Source organism: Apus apus, chromosome 1 (genome assembly GCF_020740795.1).
Source record: "Apus apus isolate bApuApu2 chromosome 1, bApuApu2.pri.cur, whole genome shotgun sequence".
Taxonomy (NCBI): Eukaryota; Metazoa; Chordata; class Aves; order Apodiformes; family Apodidae; genus Apus; species Apus apus.
Genome location: NC_067282.1, coordinates 143264319 through 143274901, shown reverse-complemented (window position 1 = coordinate 143274901; position 10583 = coordinate 143264319).

The window sequence follows — 10583 nt, the reverse complement described above, 5'->3', positions numbered from 1 at the left end:
CCAAGGGCAGCTGAAGAGACTGCAGCTCTCCAACTGCTGCCGCCAGGTCTCTGCCCCATCTCCTGTCCCATCTGCCAGGATTTAGGGAATAGAATCACAGAATCATTTTGGTTAGAAAATACCTTTAAGATTATCAAGTGCAACCGCTACCCTGGCACACTGCCAAATCCATCACTAAGCCTTGTCCCTAAGCACTGTATGCAAGCATTCTATGACAACAAGAGTGACAAACTGTTTTCTGTAGCTTTCCAGTCCCAAATTTCACATCCTGCAGTTTGAAAAGGCTTTTGTGCATTGCCTGAGGTGATGAGCATTAAGTCCTGCAGCACTTACGGTGCCAGGTCTTTTTAAAATGTATCTGTCAATTACACAGCCCTGCATCTGCCCAAATCGCTGAGGTTATGAGGCCATCTAGTGATTTCTTGGCTTAGTGCAATTAAATGTACTCTCCAGGTTGAGAAAACTGCTTCTAAACCAGGACCTTTTCTTTAAACATGGGTGATTCCGTCTCTGCTGGGCTGCAGAGCAGCCAAGATGCAGACGATGCACTGGGAGGAGGCCAGGACCCAGGCAGAAGCTGGGGTCCACCTGCCACAGCCTGAAGCCCACATACACCTTAAGCTATAGCGATATTTTAATGCCTTTTACTCTTGTAAAGCAGGACTGGCTGCTCGTAGCTTAGGGATTGCTGAGGTGAAAGAGGAGGGGTTAAGTCCTTTCTTCCCATTGGCTGGGATGCTAAAACCAGAAATCCACTTTCTTATTTAACTACAAATATTTAGTTATTATGGTGTAGACTCCTAGCATGACATAAGAAAGCTCTGATATCAGTGATAGCTGCCATCCATCTTGTGAAAGTCTAAATAAGCCACTTAGACTTTCAGGACATGCTTTGTGCCGATTACTTCAGAAGAAGTATCAAAGCTTGTCCCCTGTGAGAAAAAAGGTTTAATTTCCAAAGGCTTTTTGCTTCAGATGGTGACATCTTGAGAATTTCTGCTGCTCAGCTGTATGATATGCTGAGCAACCAACTATCGTAGCTGTGCTGGAATTTGCTCTGAGGACAAGGACGTCTTTGATCACAACACAACATTGATTTTGTTTATCATGGAGGAGCGCAACACTTGCAAAATGCAGTTGTAGGGTAACACACAAGGGACTCCTCCATGTCCAAGGGAATTACCGGATTACTGGCTGATGGTACAACTGCACATGGACAGAGAGAAGGGGAAGGCAGAGAGGAGCTGTCTTCATGTCAACCAGCCCACAACTCATGAATCTTCATAGATACAAAGATAAATTCAAAGGAAGGCAGGCCCAAGATTTGGCAGCCAAGTGATCTCCTGAGCTCATTCCTTCTCTTCCAGCTGTTACAGCCCCAATTCCCAGACCTCTCTTTTGCAAGGCCAGTTACCACAGTTTGCTGCAGTGATAGGGCCTTGGTACACTTTCACATAGAGGAACATGGATGGATTCAGAGCTCTGTTGATTTGTAAAAAGCATCCCACCAAGTCGATATCAGCGGTCAGGGTTTTTGCACATCAGGATCAATTTGTGTTACCCAGAGGCTGCAGAAGCAAGTCATTATCAAAATGTAGCTGGCACATTAACTCATAGCTAAGGTAAAATTGAAAATGAGAGCTCTGGTTAGGTAAGGGAGAGGCAATTCAATTATGCTGTTGTGCCTTCAGCTACAATCCACACCTACTCATTTCAGAATCACTGCTCACCTTTAGCAGTTGAAGAACAGATATCCTAACAAAACAAATCACATATTACCTGTAATATGTCATGAAAGTATTTGATGTTTTTTTTTCATAGGATTACCTTTCCAGGATTTGCCTTGCCAGCTGCATTAGGTTAGGAGCAGGAATAAGCAGCAGCTGGCAAAGATGAAGACTTGAGTACCTTCTGGCAGCTGATGCAAGAAGGGGAATCTGCACAGTGTAGGTTTGTTTGGTTTGGGGTTGGTTTGTTTGTTTGTTTAATTTTTTGTAGGGTGCTGGAGAGAGTGATAAAATGAGGAGAAGCTTGATCTGACCCTTGTGCCAAGGCAGACTCAGTCTTCCTAACATGAGGAGCCCCTGTAAAAGCCCTGATGGTAAGACCAAGAAATTCAAAACTGTAATTTCTGAGATAATTCTTGATTTTGTCTTTGACTATATGTGTAGTTACAGTGTGTTTGGCCTCAGCCAGCTGCTTGTATTAAAACACAATCAGACATGGGAGCATTTTTGTAGCACAGACAAAGCCTGGAAAAGCACACAGAGTCTGATGGTGTGTGCTTCTTTGTGGGTACTGTTTGGATACTTGTTTTGATGTTAAAACTAAAGGATATGTATTTTCAAGTCCTGTTTTTGAATGGCTGAAGTCTCCTTGAAATACTGGGACTATGACTCCCATATATCTCTTAAAATGATGACACTTGCGCCTCTAAGTTTCAAGTCCCATCAATATTCTGTGACAGTCAGTGATCCTAAGTGAAGCCTCAATGTGGAAGAAAATTAGACAGAAAGCAGTCCAGCCTGAACATATTTGTAGCTAGTGAACATGTCCAGAGATGTGTCCTATAAAAACGGGTGCTCTGGTGGTTGTAGTTACATAGCAAGAAGGTTGCGGCACAGACAGCAACAGAGAGGAAGCAGCTACCACGTTGGCACAGCCACTTCTGGCTGTACAAATACTTGTATTAGTACACTGAAAGAGGTGGGAGAGGGACATGTTGCAGTGAGATTTGTTCATAGCTCCCTTCCTTCTTATACAAGCTGAACTATCCCTGTTGTACTTTTTACACTGTTCTGATGCTACTGTGATAATCTGTAATATCTATCTCCCAGTGTCCTATCTTGGGTGGCCAGAGGTCAAGGTCACAGCAGTCTGCAATAGGCATTTAGGTATCCCCAAGGTCTGGACCAGCTCTGCAGGGAGCCCAATGTGGGACATATCAGCAGGAGGCTGCTTAGGCACTATGAGGGCTCTCCAGTTTGATTTCTGAAAGGCAGAAACAACGTCAAGCAACAGAGTAAAGCCAACATTTATTCTGGAGCATAAGAATATGACAATAGCTTGGGGCTCTAACACACGCAATGCTTCCCAGGCTCAACTTTCTTTGTTTCCAGGTAGGCTGGATTCACTGCTGTGTTTTAACCTGTGACTAATTCCCTCTCTTTTCTCCAGGCAAAGCAGTTGCTTCCGCTTGCTCAAGAAATAAAGCTTGCAGCTGTAATGCTTTTGGTTACCTGATGTTAAGGATTGTGCTAATAGCCATTGATGCCAGGAATAAGGTAAGCAAATCAAGTTTTCAAGGAGCTGTATCAGTTCACAGCAGACTGTTGGTTTTGTAATTCAAATTTCATAGTTTCCCACTTGTACTCAGAGCCTGGCACCAGCTGAACTCTTCCTTTTGTCTTCCACATGGTAGTCTGCCAAACATTTTGATCCTCCCAGAGACCTGGGGACAGAGGAAATTATGGAGTTCTGAGACAGACACAAGATAGACAGGTGGTGCTTACTCACCAGAGCTCCTAGAGGAAGTTGCTTGCCAAGGACCTGATACAATATGCCTCCTTGCTGTTGCACCTGGGAAGGGTTTCAGAGCCTTCAAGCAACTTAGTTATGAGTTAGGGTCATGCCATGTCAGGACCTCTGCTCCTTTGGGTATTTTGCAGTGGTACCCAGAGGGCATGGAAAAAAAAGTTATATCCCTGCAAGGACACCCAGAGGAATGAAAACATGGCTTCCCTGCAACACCAGCCAGGTCCCTCACATGGTAAAAACGCTGGAGCTTAAGTTCTACTTGACTAAGGACTCATTTATGAACACAGAGGCAAGGGAAGGTCACAAGGGGCTGGAAAAGGACTTAGTCTTTATACCTCTTATCTATTTTCAGTATTATCCTACAAAGTGCTAGTTCCACTGGCTTCCCCATCCGTCCTTATGCAGCATACGTTCCAAAGAAGAGGATCACCTCTTCTTTAGGATACAGGTAACTCTGTCACTTTTCTATCAATAGGTTTCAAATACACACATAACCAGATCCATGGGGTTTGCTAACAGAACAACTTAAAGTGATGTTAGCCTATGTACAATGTCTTCTCCAAGCTGGCTCAGTGCCTTGCAGCCCACTGCAACTTCCTTCACCAGAGCAGAGGACACAGTGCAGTGCAGCTTGGGTGGGAACAGGATCACTCCCAGCCAGGCCTGTTACTGCAGGGCTGCACAGGTTACACACAGAGCAGCTTCGATGCCTCCCTGATGCAGCCCCAGGGCTTCCAGTAGTGACAGCAGCCTGTGAGACCCTCAGCCCTGTGCTGTGAGATCTTGCATCTTGGGTTGTATCAGCTGAGGCATCAGGCTTCGTACAAGCAGCTGCATCCAGCTGCAGGAGCACCTGCAGATAGGCTAATCCTTGGTCTGAATAACTGGCACAAGGATAACAGAGCAAACAGGCTCCTTCTTCTTCCAAACAAGAAACTGAGCACTTCCACACATGAAGTAAGCACATCTCTGATGTATGTGCTGGGCGCAAGGGCCTTGAGGGCACTAGTGGGTCTTGCTGGTCTTGTCTACCTCTTGGGGCTCCCCCAACCCTATTCACAGCCCAGGACCCCATTTCAGTATCCTTGGGGCTGTAAGCCCCTGCCCTCGTGGTGTTACAGCAGGGCTTGTTTCCAGCTCCCTAAAGCCCTTCCTTGCCCATTTGTGGGCTCCACCAAGCCATCCTGCTCCCCATGGTCATCCTGGGGCCACGGTCCCCGCGTAATTCCCTTTCCTGGGCCTGATCCTGGCCCCCACCTATGGGTTGACATCAGAGTCAAAACAACCGAACAAATTGACAGTGCCTGGCACCAAACACTGCTGCTGCTCTGTTGTCTTCACTTCTCTTACCTTACCTGGTAGTGCTGAGCACCAGGAAGGCAGTGGCTCTTACTTAGTCTGGGAAATACCTTTTACTGGTTTTTTTCAGTAATAATTGAAGCTTGTTGGCCTGGAAGGAGGTGTTGAGCAAGCCCTTTGACACATGAGACAGTGTCAAATGCTCTCACTTCTGCCTAATGGGAACTGCAGGAATTGCCCAGCATGGATCCAGGTTTAAATAACTTGTGGCCATTGGTTTGCAAGGAAGTCACCAAGAAACATGATCCCCAAGGAGAATAAATCACTTTGATCTCTGTCCTTCTGTTTGATGAGAGTTCAAAGCTTGTTTCCAGTATTTCTAAGCTAAAGCAGGAGTGCAGTAAGCCAATGAAGAAAAGCTACAATCTAGCTGTCATCAGCAGTAAGTCTCTTCAGCAGCAGGTACTTCAAGGCAATGTGGTATTTTATCAGGCATGGAGAAACTGACAGAGAGATATGGTTGAACCTTTGGACATAAATGTTTACACCTCTGCTAAAATCACTAGTAGGGAAATTGAAACAAACCTTTTAGTGCTTTGATTTACAAGAACTGCTTTTGGATTCATAATATAACTTTGCTGCAATAATGTGAACACTTCTTACAGCACAAATCAAAGCAACAATCCTTACTAAATGAGGAAACAATTCACAATGCATATTCATTGCAGAAAATACTTTTCATCCATCCTTGATCTCTTGTTGTATACTGACTATGGATTTGGTGGATTTGGATTTCTTTAGCACGCCCTTGGGCTTTCAAGTGTGCTAGGATGCATTGTAATGCAGATGCAGGGTGTCTGGCACTTCTTATTGAATAACACTTCAAAGGGAAGTTGGGGAAATTGAAATCGGGAGAGTTGAAATCAGTCTCTAATTACATTAGTACAGAGGCCAAAGGTGTTTTGGAAAAGAGCTTACCCGCTGTTCATGGACAGATTTTGTCCAGAGCACATGAAAATGAAGGGTCGATCCACAGTCCTACTGGTATCACAGGACATGTCTGCCTGATTTTTGGAGACAGAGATAAAGGAAAGCAATGTTTGTAGCTAGGCTTGGAACACAGTGCCGTCATTCAGGTAGATTTGACAGCTTGACCACATCTTCTCTGGAAGCTTTCCCTGTGCCAGAGTTCAGCTGCCTGGGAGCACAGAGCAGGGCACAGCTCTGCCTGAACCCCTGCCACCACAGACAGCATTGCTGTGGGCACGTGGTCCAAGCAGCTCACAAGCATCCCCTCCTGCCTTTCTTCTTGCTACAATCTGTACTTGTGACTCTTTAGTTTGTTGTTGGTTTGTTTGTTTGTTTTTAAAAGGCCACAGCCCCTTCATGCTTTACATGGGCAGATAAATTATGTCACAAGACTCTTTTACCTCCTCAGGTCTTTCCTGAGCAGACAGATTGCAAAGTATTCAGGTCCTGAAGCACTGAAAGCAGAGAAATCACAGTTTAGAGGCAGGGGAAAAAACACCCTCACCAAACAACAAAAACTATTTCAAAATGAAGAACAGAGCTTTGCTGTCCCCACCAAATACCTGCTTCATCTCAGGCCTGGTGTGAAAGGCATCTGTCAGCAGATGATAACAATGGGATGCGTGGGCTGTAAGGACTCGGCGTGGAGGCTGCTGCAACACCAGTAGGCTGGCTTTGGGGACAATACAGCTTTGTGCCTGACAGATGCTCAGGCAGAAGAGAAGCAGCATTTGCTTTCTTTTCCTGTGGGCAGTTGAAGCACAGGGAGTTCACTGACCCGGTTTACAGGAGTCTGGTGCTTCTGCAAGCCAGGCTACAAGCAATTTGGCCAAGGTCATGCAGAAAGTGTGATGCTGTCGGAGAAGGATGAAAATCCCTGTGTGGGTGCTTTAGCTTCATGCTCCAGGCACAACACCTCCATTAGTGTGTGACATGCTAGTGATTTATCCAAGCAGCATACTTTGCTGATTAGGTTTTATCTCAGTAGCAGCTGGAACAGTCTGTGCATCTTCTACAAGAGCAGAAGGCACACCTTAATCTGAGCAAAATACGGTCTTTGACCTCTAGGTCTTGACACTGAATCATATAAAGTGAAATGGTTGTGTATAATCCTACTTTGGACTTCATGGGGGTTAGGGGGAGGGTAAGACTTCCTCAGCAGGAGGAGGTGCATCTTGCAAGCTTAGCATAAAACCAGTGGCAGAAGTGGAGTGAAATGGCAGGAGTCACCACAGATTTTCAGCATTCTGTGCCACTGAACACTTGGTGAGGAAAGAGCAGGGTGGCAAAGGACACAAAGCTCCAAAAACCAGGCAGGGCAACTGCTGGACTTGCCTGGGAGTAGTTTCTGAGGCAGTGTTCAAAGTCTGTGTGCCCTATCTGCTTGGGGTGCCATTGCTACTTCCCCTCTGTGAACTGAAGGCCTGAGAAGGCTGATTCAGGCTGGGAGGGGATGTTTGGAGCATGGGAGATGAGGAGGTGCCTCACTCAGCAGAGGGCTGAGCTGCACACTGTGGCTCTTGGCTTGCAGAGTTACAACTGTGCAAATGAAGACAGGCATCAGATTTCCATCCTTGTCTATGTTGTAGGAGGAATTTTCTGATGGTGAACTGGATGCATTCACCAAGGAAACAGACAAGGCCATAGATTTTGTTTGTTTGTTTGTTTTTGTTGTTGTGAAGGAAACAGAAGGAACATAGGACCTGGGAGGGAGGGGGAAGAAGGTACAATTAGCTATTAAATAATTTCTGTTGCTTTGTGAAACCTCTCCCTCAATGATCCTCTCTAAAAGCTGATAAGAGTGGAATGTGTCTATATGTGTTTGCAGTGCAAGGATATGCATATGATGGATGTACATAAAATGAATAAAACGCAGTTAGCTACAACAGGGGATTACAGATTTTAAGCCTCTAAGTTTTAAATCATGGAGGCTTCAGTGGTCTTGTGGCAGAGATGCAGGAAAGCAGTCGTCTTTTACTTTGTTATCTCTGATTCTGCCGTATGAATAATAATCACAAAATGTGACAGAGGAAAGCCTTGCCATATGCTTTTATTCAAGCTTAATCTTTATAGACATGCAGCCAGTGTAGAAGATGAGCTACTTGCTTTAATGTTATTATAATTTGACTTAATATTCAAGTATGTGCCTGGAAACCTACTTTCTGAGCAATGATGAACTGCTTTGGTGGAAATATGCTTTACTTTATGTCTTATGGCTAGTGATTTGGTTTGTTTGATTCAAAACCCTAAGGCAGCCAATATCTTTCTGATGCTTTAAGTAGTCTTCTTGCATAAGCTCAAAGATAAAAATTGCTTTCATTGTGAACCTTGCTGTTGTTGGTTTTCTTCCCACTTCTGCTATATGCTCTTCTCTGCATTGTGCCAGAATGACTTCAGTTTTGGTCTCACATTGTCCCATTTCTTTCAGCTGACTATTCACACTTAGCTTCTCATGAAGTAGCTTGCAGCACTGTGAACTTCTCAGCTGAAAGTCAGCCATAAGTAGAAAACTGCTCTGAGCATTACGAACATTTATATTGCATCTTAGTTGTTTTCCTTCTCTTCTGTCCTACAGGATCTCATGCCCACATAGATATTAGAGCAAAACAGGAGAGGATTTCAATGGAAAATCAATGTGGCTTGGCAGCTGGTGAAAGATCTACAGAGCTGTGTGAAGGAGTTAAGCAATCCGTCACACCAGTAGCATGATTTCCAATTCACTGAAGAATGCTGAAGAAAATAAAAGGTGAAGTAACAGCGTTACAGCAAGAAGAAGGGATGTAACCTTTAAATAGCAGGCTTTTTCCACCTCTCTGAAGCACTGGCTTCTTGCAAAAATAGGACAAATAACCTGATGGGCCTGCAGTCTGATCTTTTATGGCAGATCCTAAGGGCAGAGGGCTGACACGCGTGTTGGCATTTGACCGAGTTTAAGCTAAAAGGTCCTGAAAAATGAAGATGTGCTGAGACATTAAGGAAAGAGAAAGCAAAACCAACTTGATATTGAGATAAATATTCACTGCAACTGGAAACAAGGGTACCTAAAGAAGAACAAATCAGCCCAAGCCAAAAACCTTTCCTTGCTGTCTTGCATCGCTTGCAATCCAGCTGGAGATAGGAAAAAGCTGCTGCCACCAGAGAGCAGATCAAAGCAAAAGGTCCCAGGCAGATGTGATCTATGCTAGGAAGTTTTTTGTGCTCATCCCACTCTGAAATTCTCAATACTACCTTATCCCTATCCCTTGGAGAAGCACATAAGAAGCTCCTAGTGCTGTGACATTGTTTAGAGTTCGGTTGTGCCAGAAACAAGCCTTAGATCCCCAGGATTATTGTTAATATGCTTTGAATGGGGAACATCCAGCCCATCCATGTCCTTTGGGGATCTTTAACACCCTTTGTTGGTGAAAGGAAAAAATAATCATAATCCCATCCAGTTACCAATCCTATCAGTCACTGCTTCTTCCCAGGCTTTACATGCCCAAATGCTTTTTTATGGCATTTGGCTGATAATTATGTGTAGAAGTTCATGATGCTTTGGGGCCCCATTTTCACTATCCTCTTGCAAGAAGTTCCACAGTCCCTTTGTGGAACAGTTACTACTGCAAAATTTGAGCAATAAAAGTTGCAAGTAGAGCAGAAGGGTTTGGTTTGTCTTTAAAGCAGGGCAAACCCTCTAGAGGAGGCACTGGTGACCCAGGCAGAGTGGGTTTGGACAGTGAAACCAACCAAAATACCTAGATTCTGGAAAAAAAAAGCAGTGCAAAAAATCTCAGTAAGGAGATTTTGGACATCGAGGTAACACCCTGATGCTTTCCTGTGCTGTACATCACAAGACAGTGTACCTGAGGTGATACAGAGAGGTGCCACAGCACTTTGCCCTTTTGTTCATGCATGTGATGTGGAAAGACTTCATGACACAACAGAGCATGGGGTGTGCACAAAACTCTGCTGGGTGCTGCAAGCCAATGCAACTCAGTTAACTCTGCTTTGCTTTGCAGGCTTGCTCTGGCCAAAGGCAAAGGCCTCGGCCACTGTTTCCTGGGAGCAGTTGTTTATACCTGGACAGAAGAAGGAAACGACTTATAAGGTATTTGATTGCTTTCCTATGCATTTTGTGCTGACCCAAACATAACTGAAAAGAAGATAAATTAAAAATTAGCTGTACATGGGTGCCCAGTCCACCTCCTGGAGTGAAGTATTGCCACTGAGCAGCAAGAAACTAAAATTCCGCAGCTGAGCTCTGAAATTTTTTTTTCTTATAATTGACATTGTTGTCCAGTGAGTTAACTTTCAATCCTATTTCCACTGTTAAAATCTCCTAAATCTACTGATTCCTTAGTATGCAAGCCAGGATGGAGGGAAAAAAAATGAGAGAGAAGAGCTACCCAAAGGCAGCATGCAGTGTCCAAAGCTATGCCAGCTTGGAGGGAAAGACTGGCACAACTTAGATGGAGGAATAAGAATAATCCAAACCAATAGACCAAACATGACTTATCACACCTCAGACACACTTGGTACAGCCAAGTCTGCTGGCACTGCAAAGGAGCTGAGTGGCCTTGTTGGGGTGATGTTGGTGCCCAGTTCAGTCATCTTAGAAGAAAAAATCACTGCCCCCACGAAACTCCAACAAGGGTGTCTGTAGGAGCTGGACATGCAGGTGTGGGAGCTCAGCTCCATAGCTGTTCCAGGAAGAGGAGTGAGTTTATTAGATTTTCATA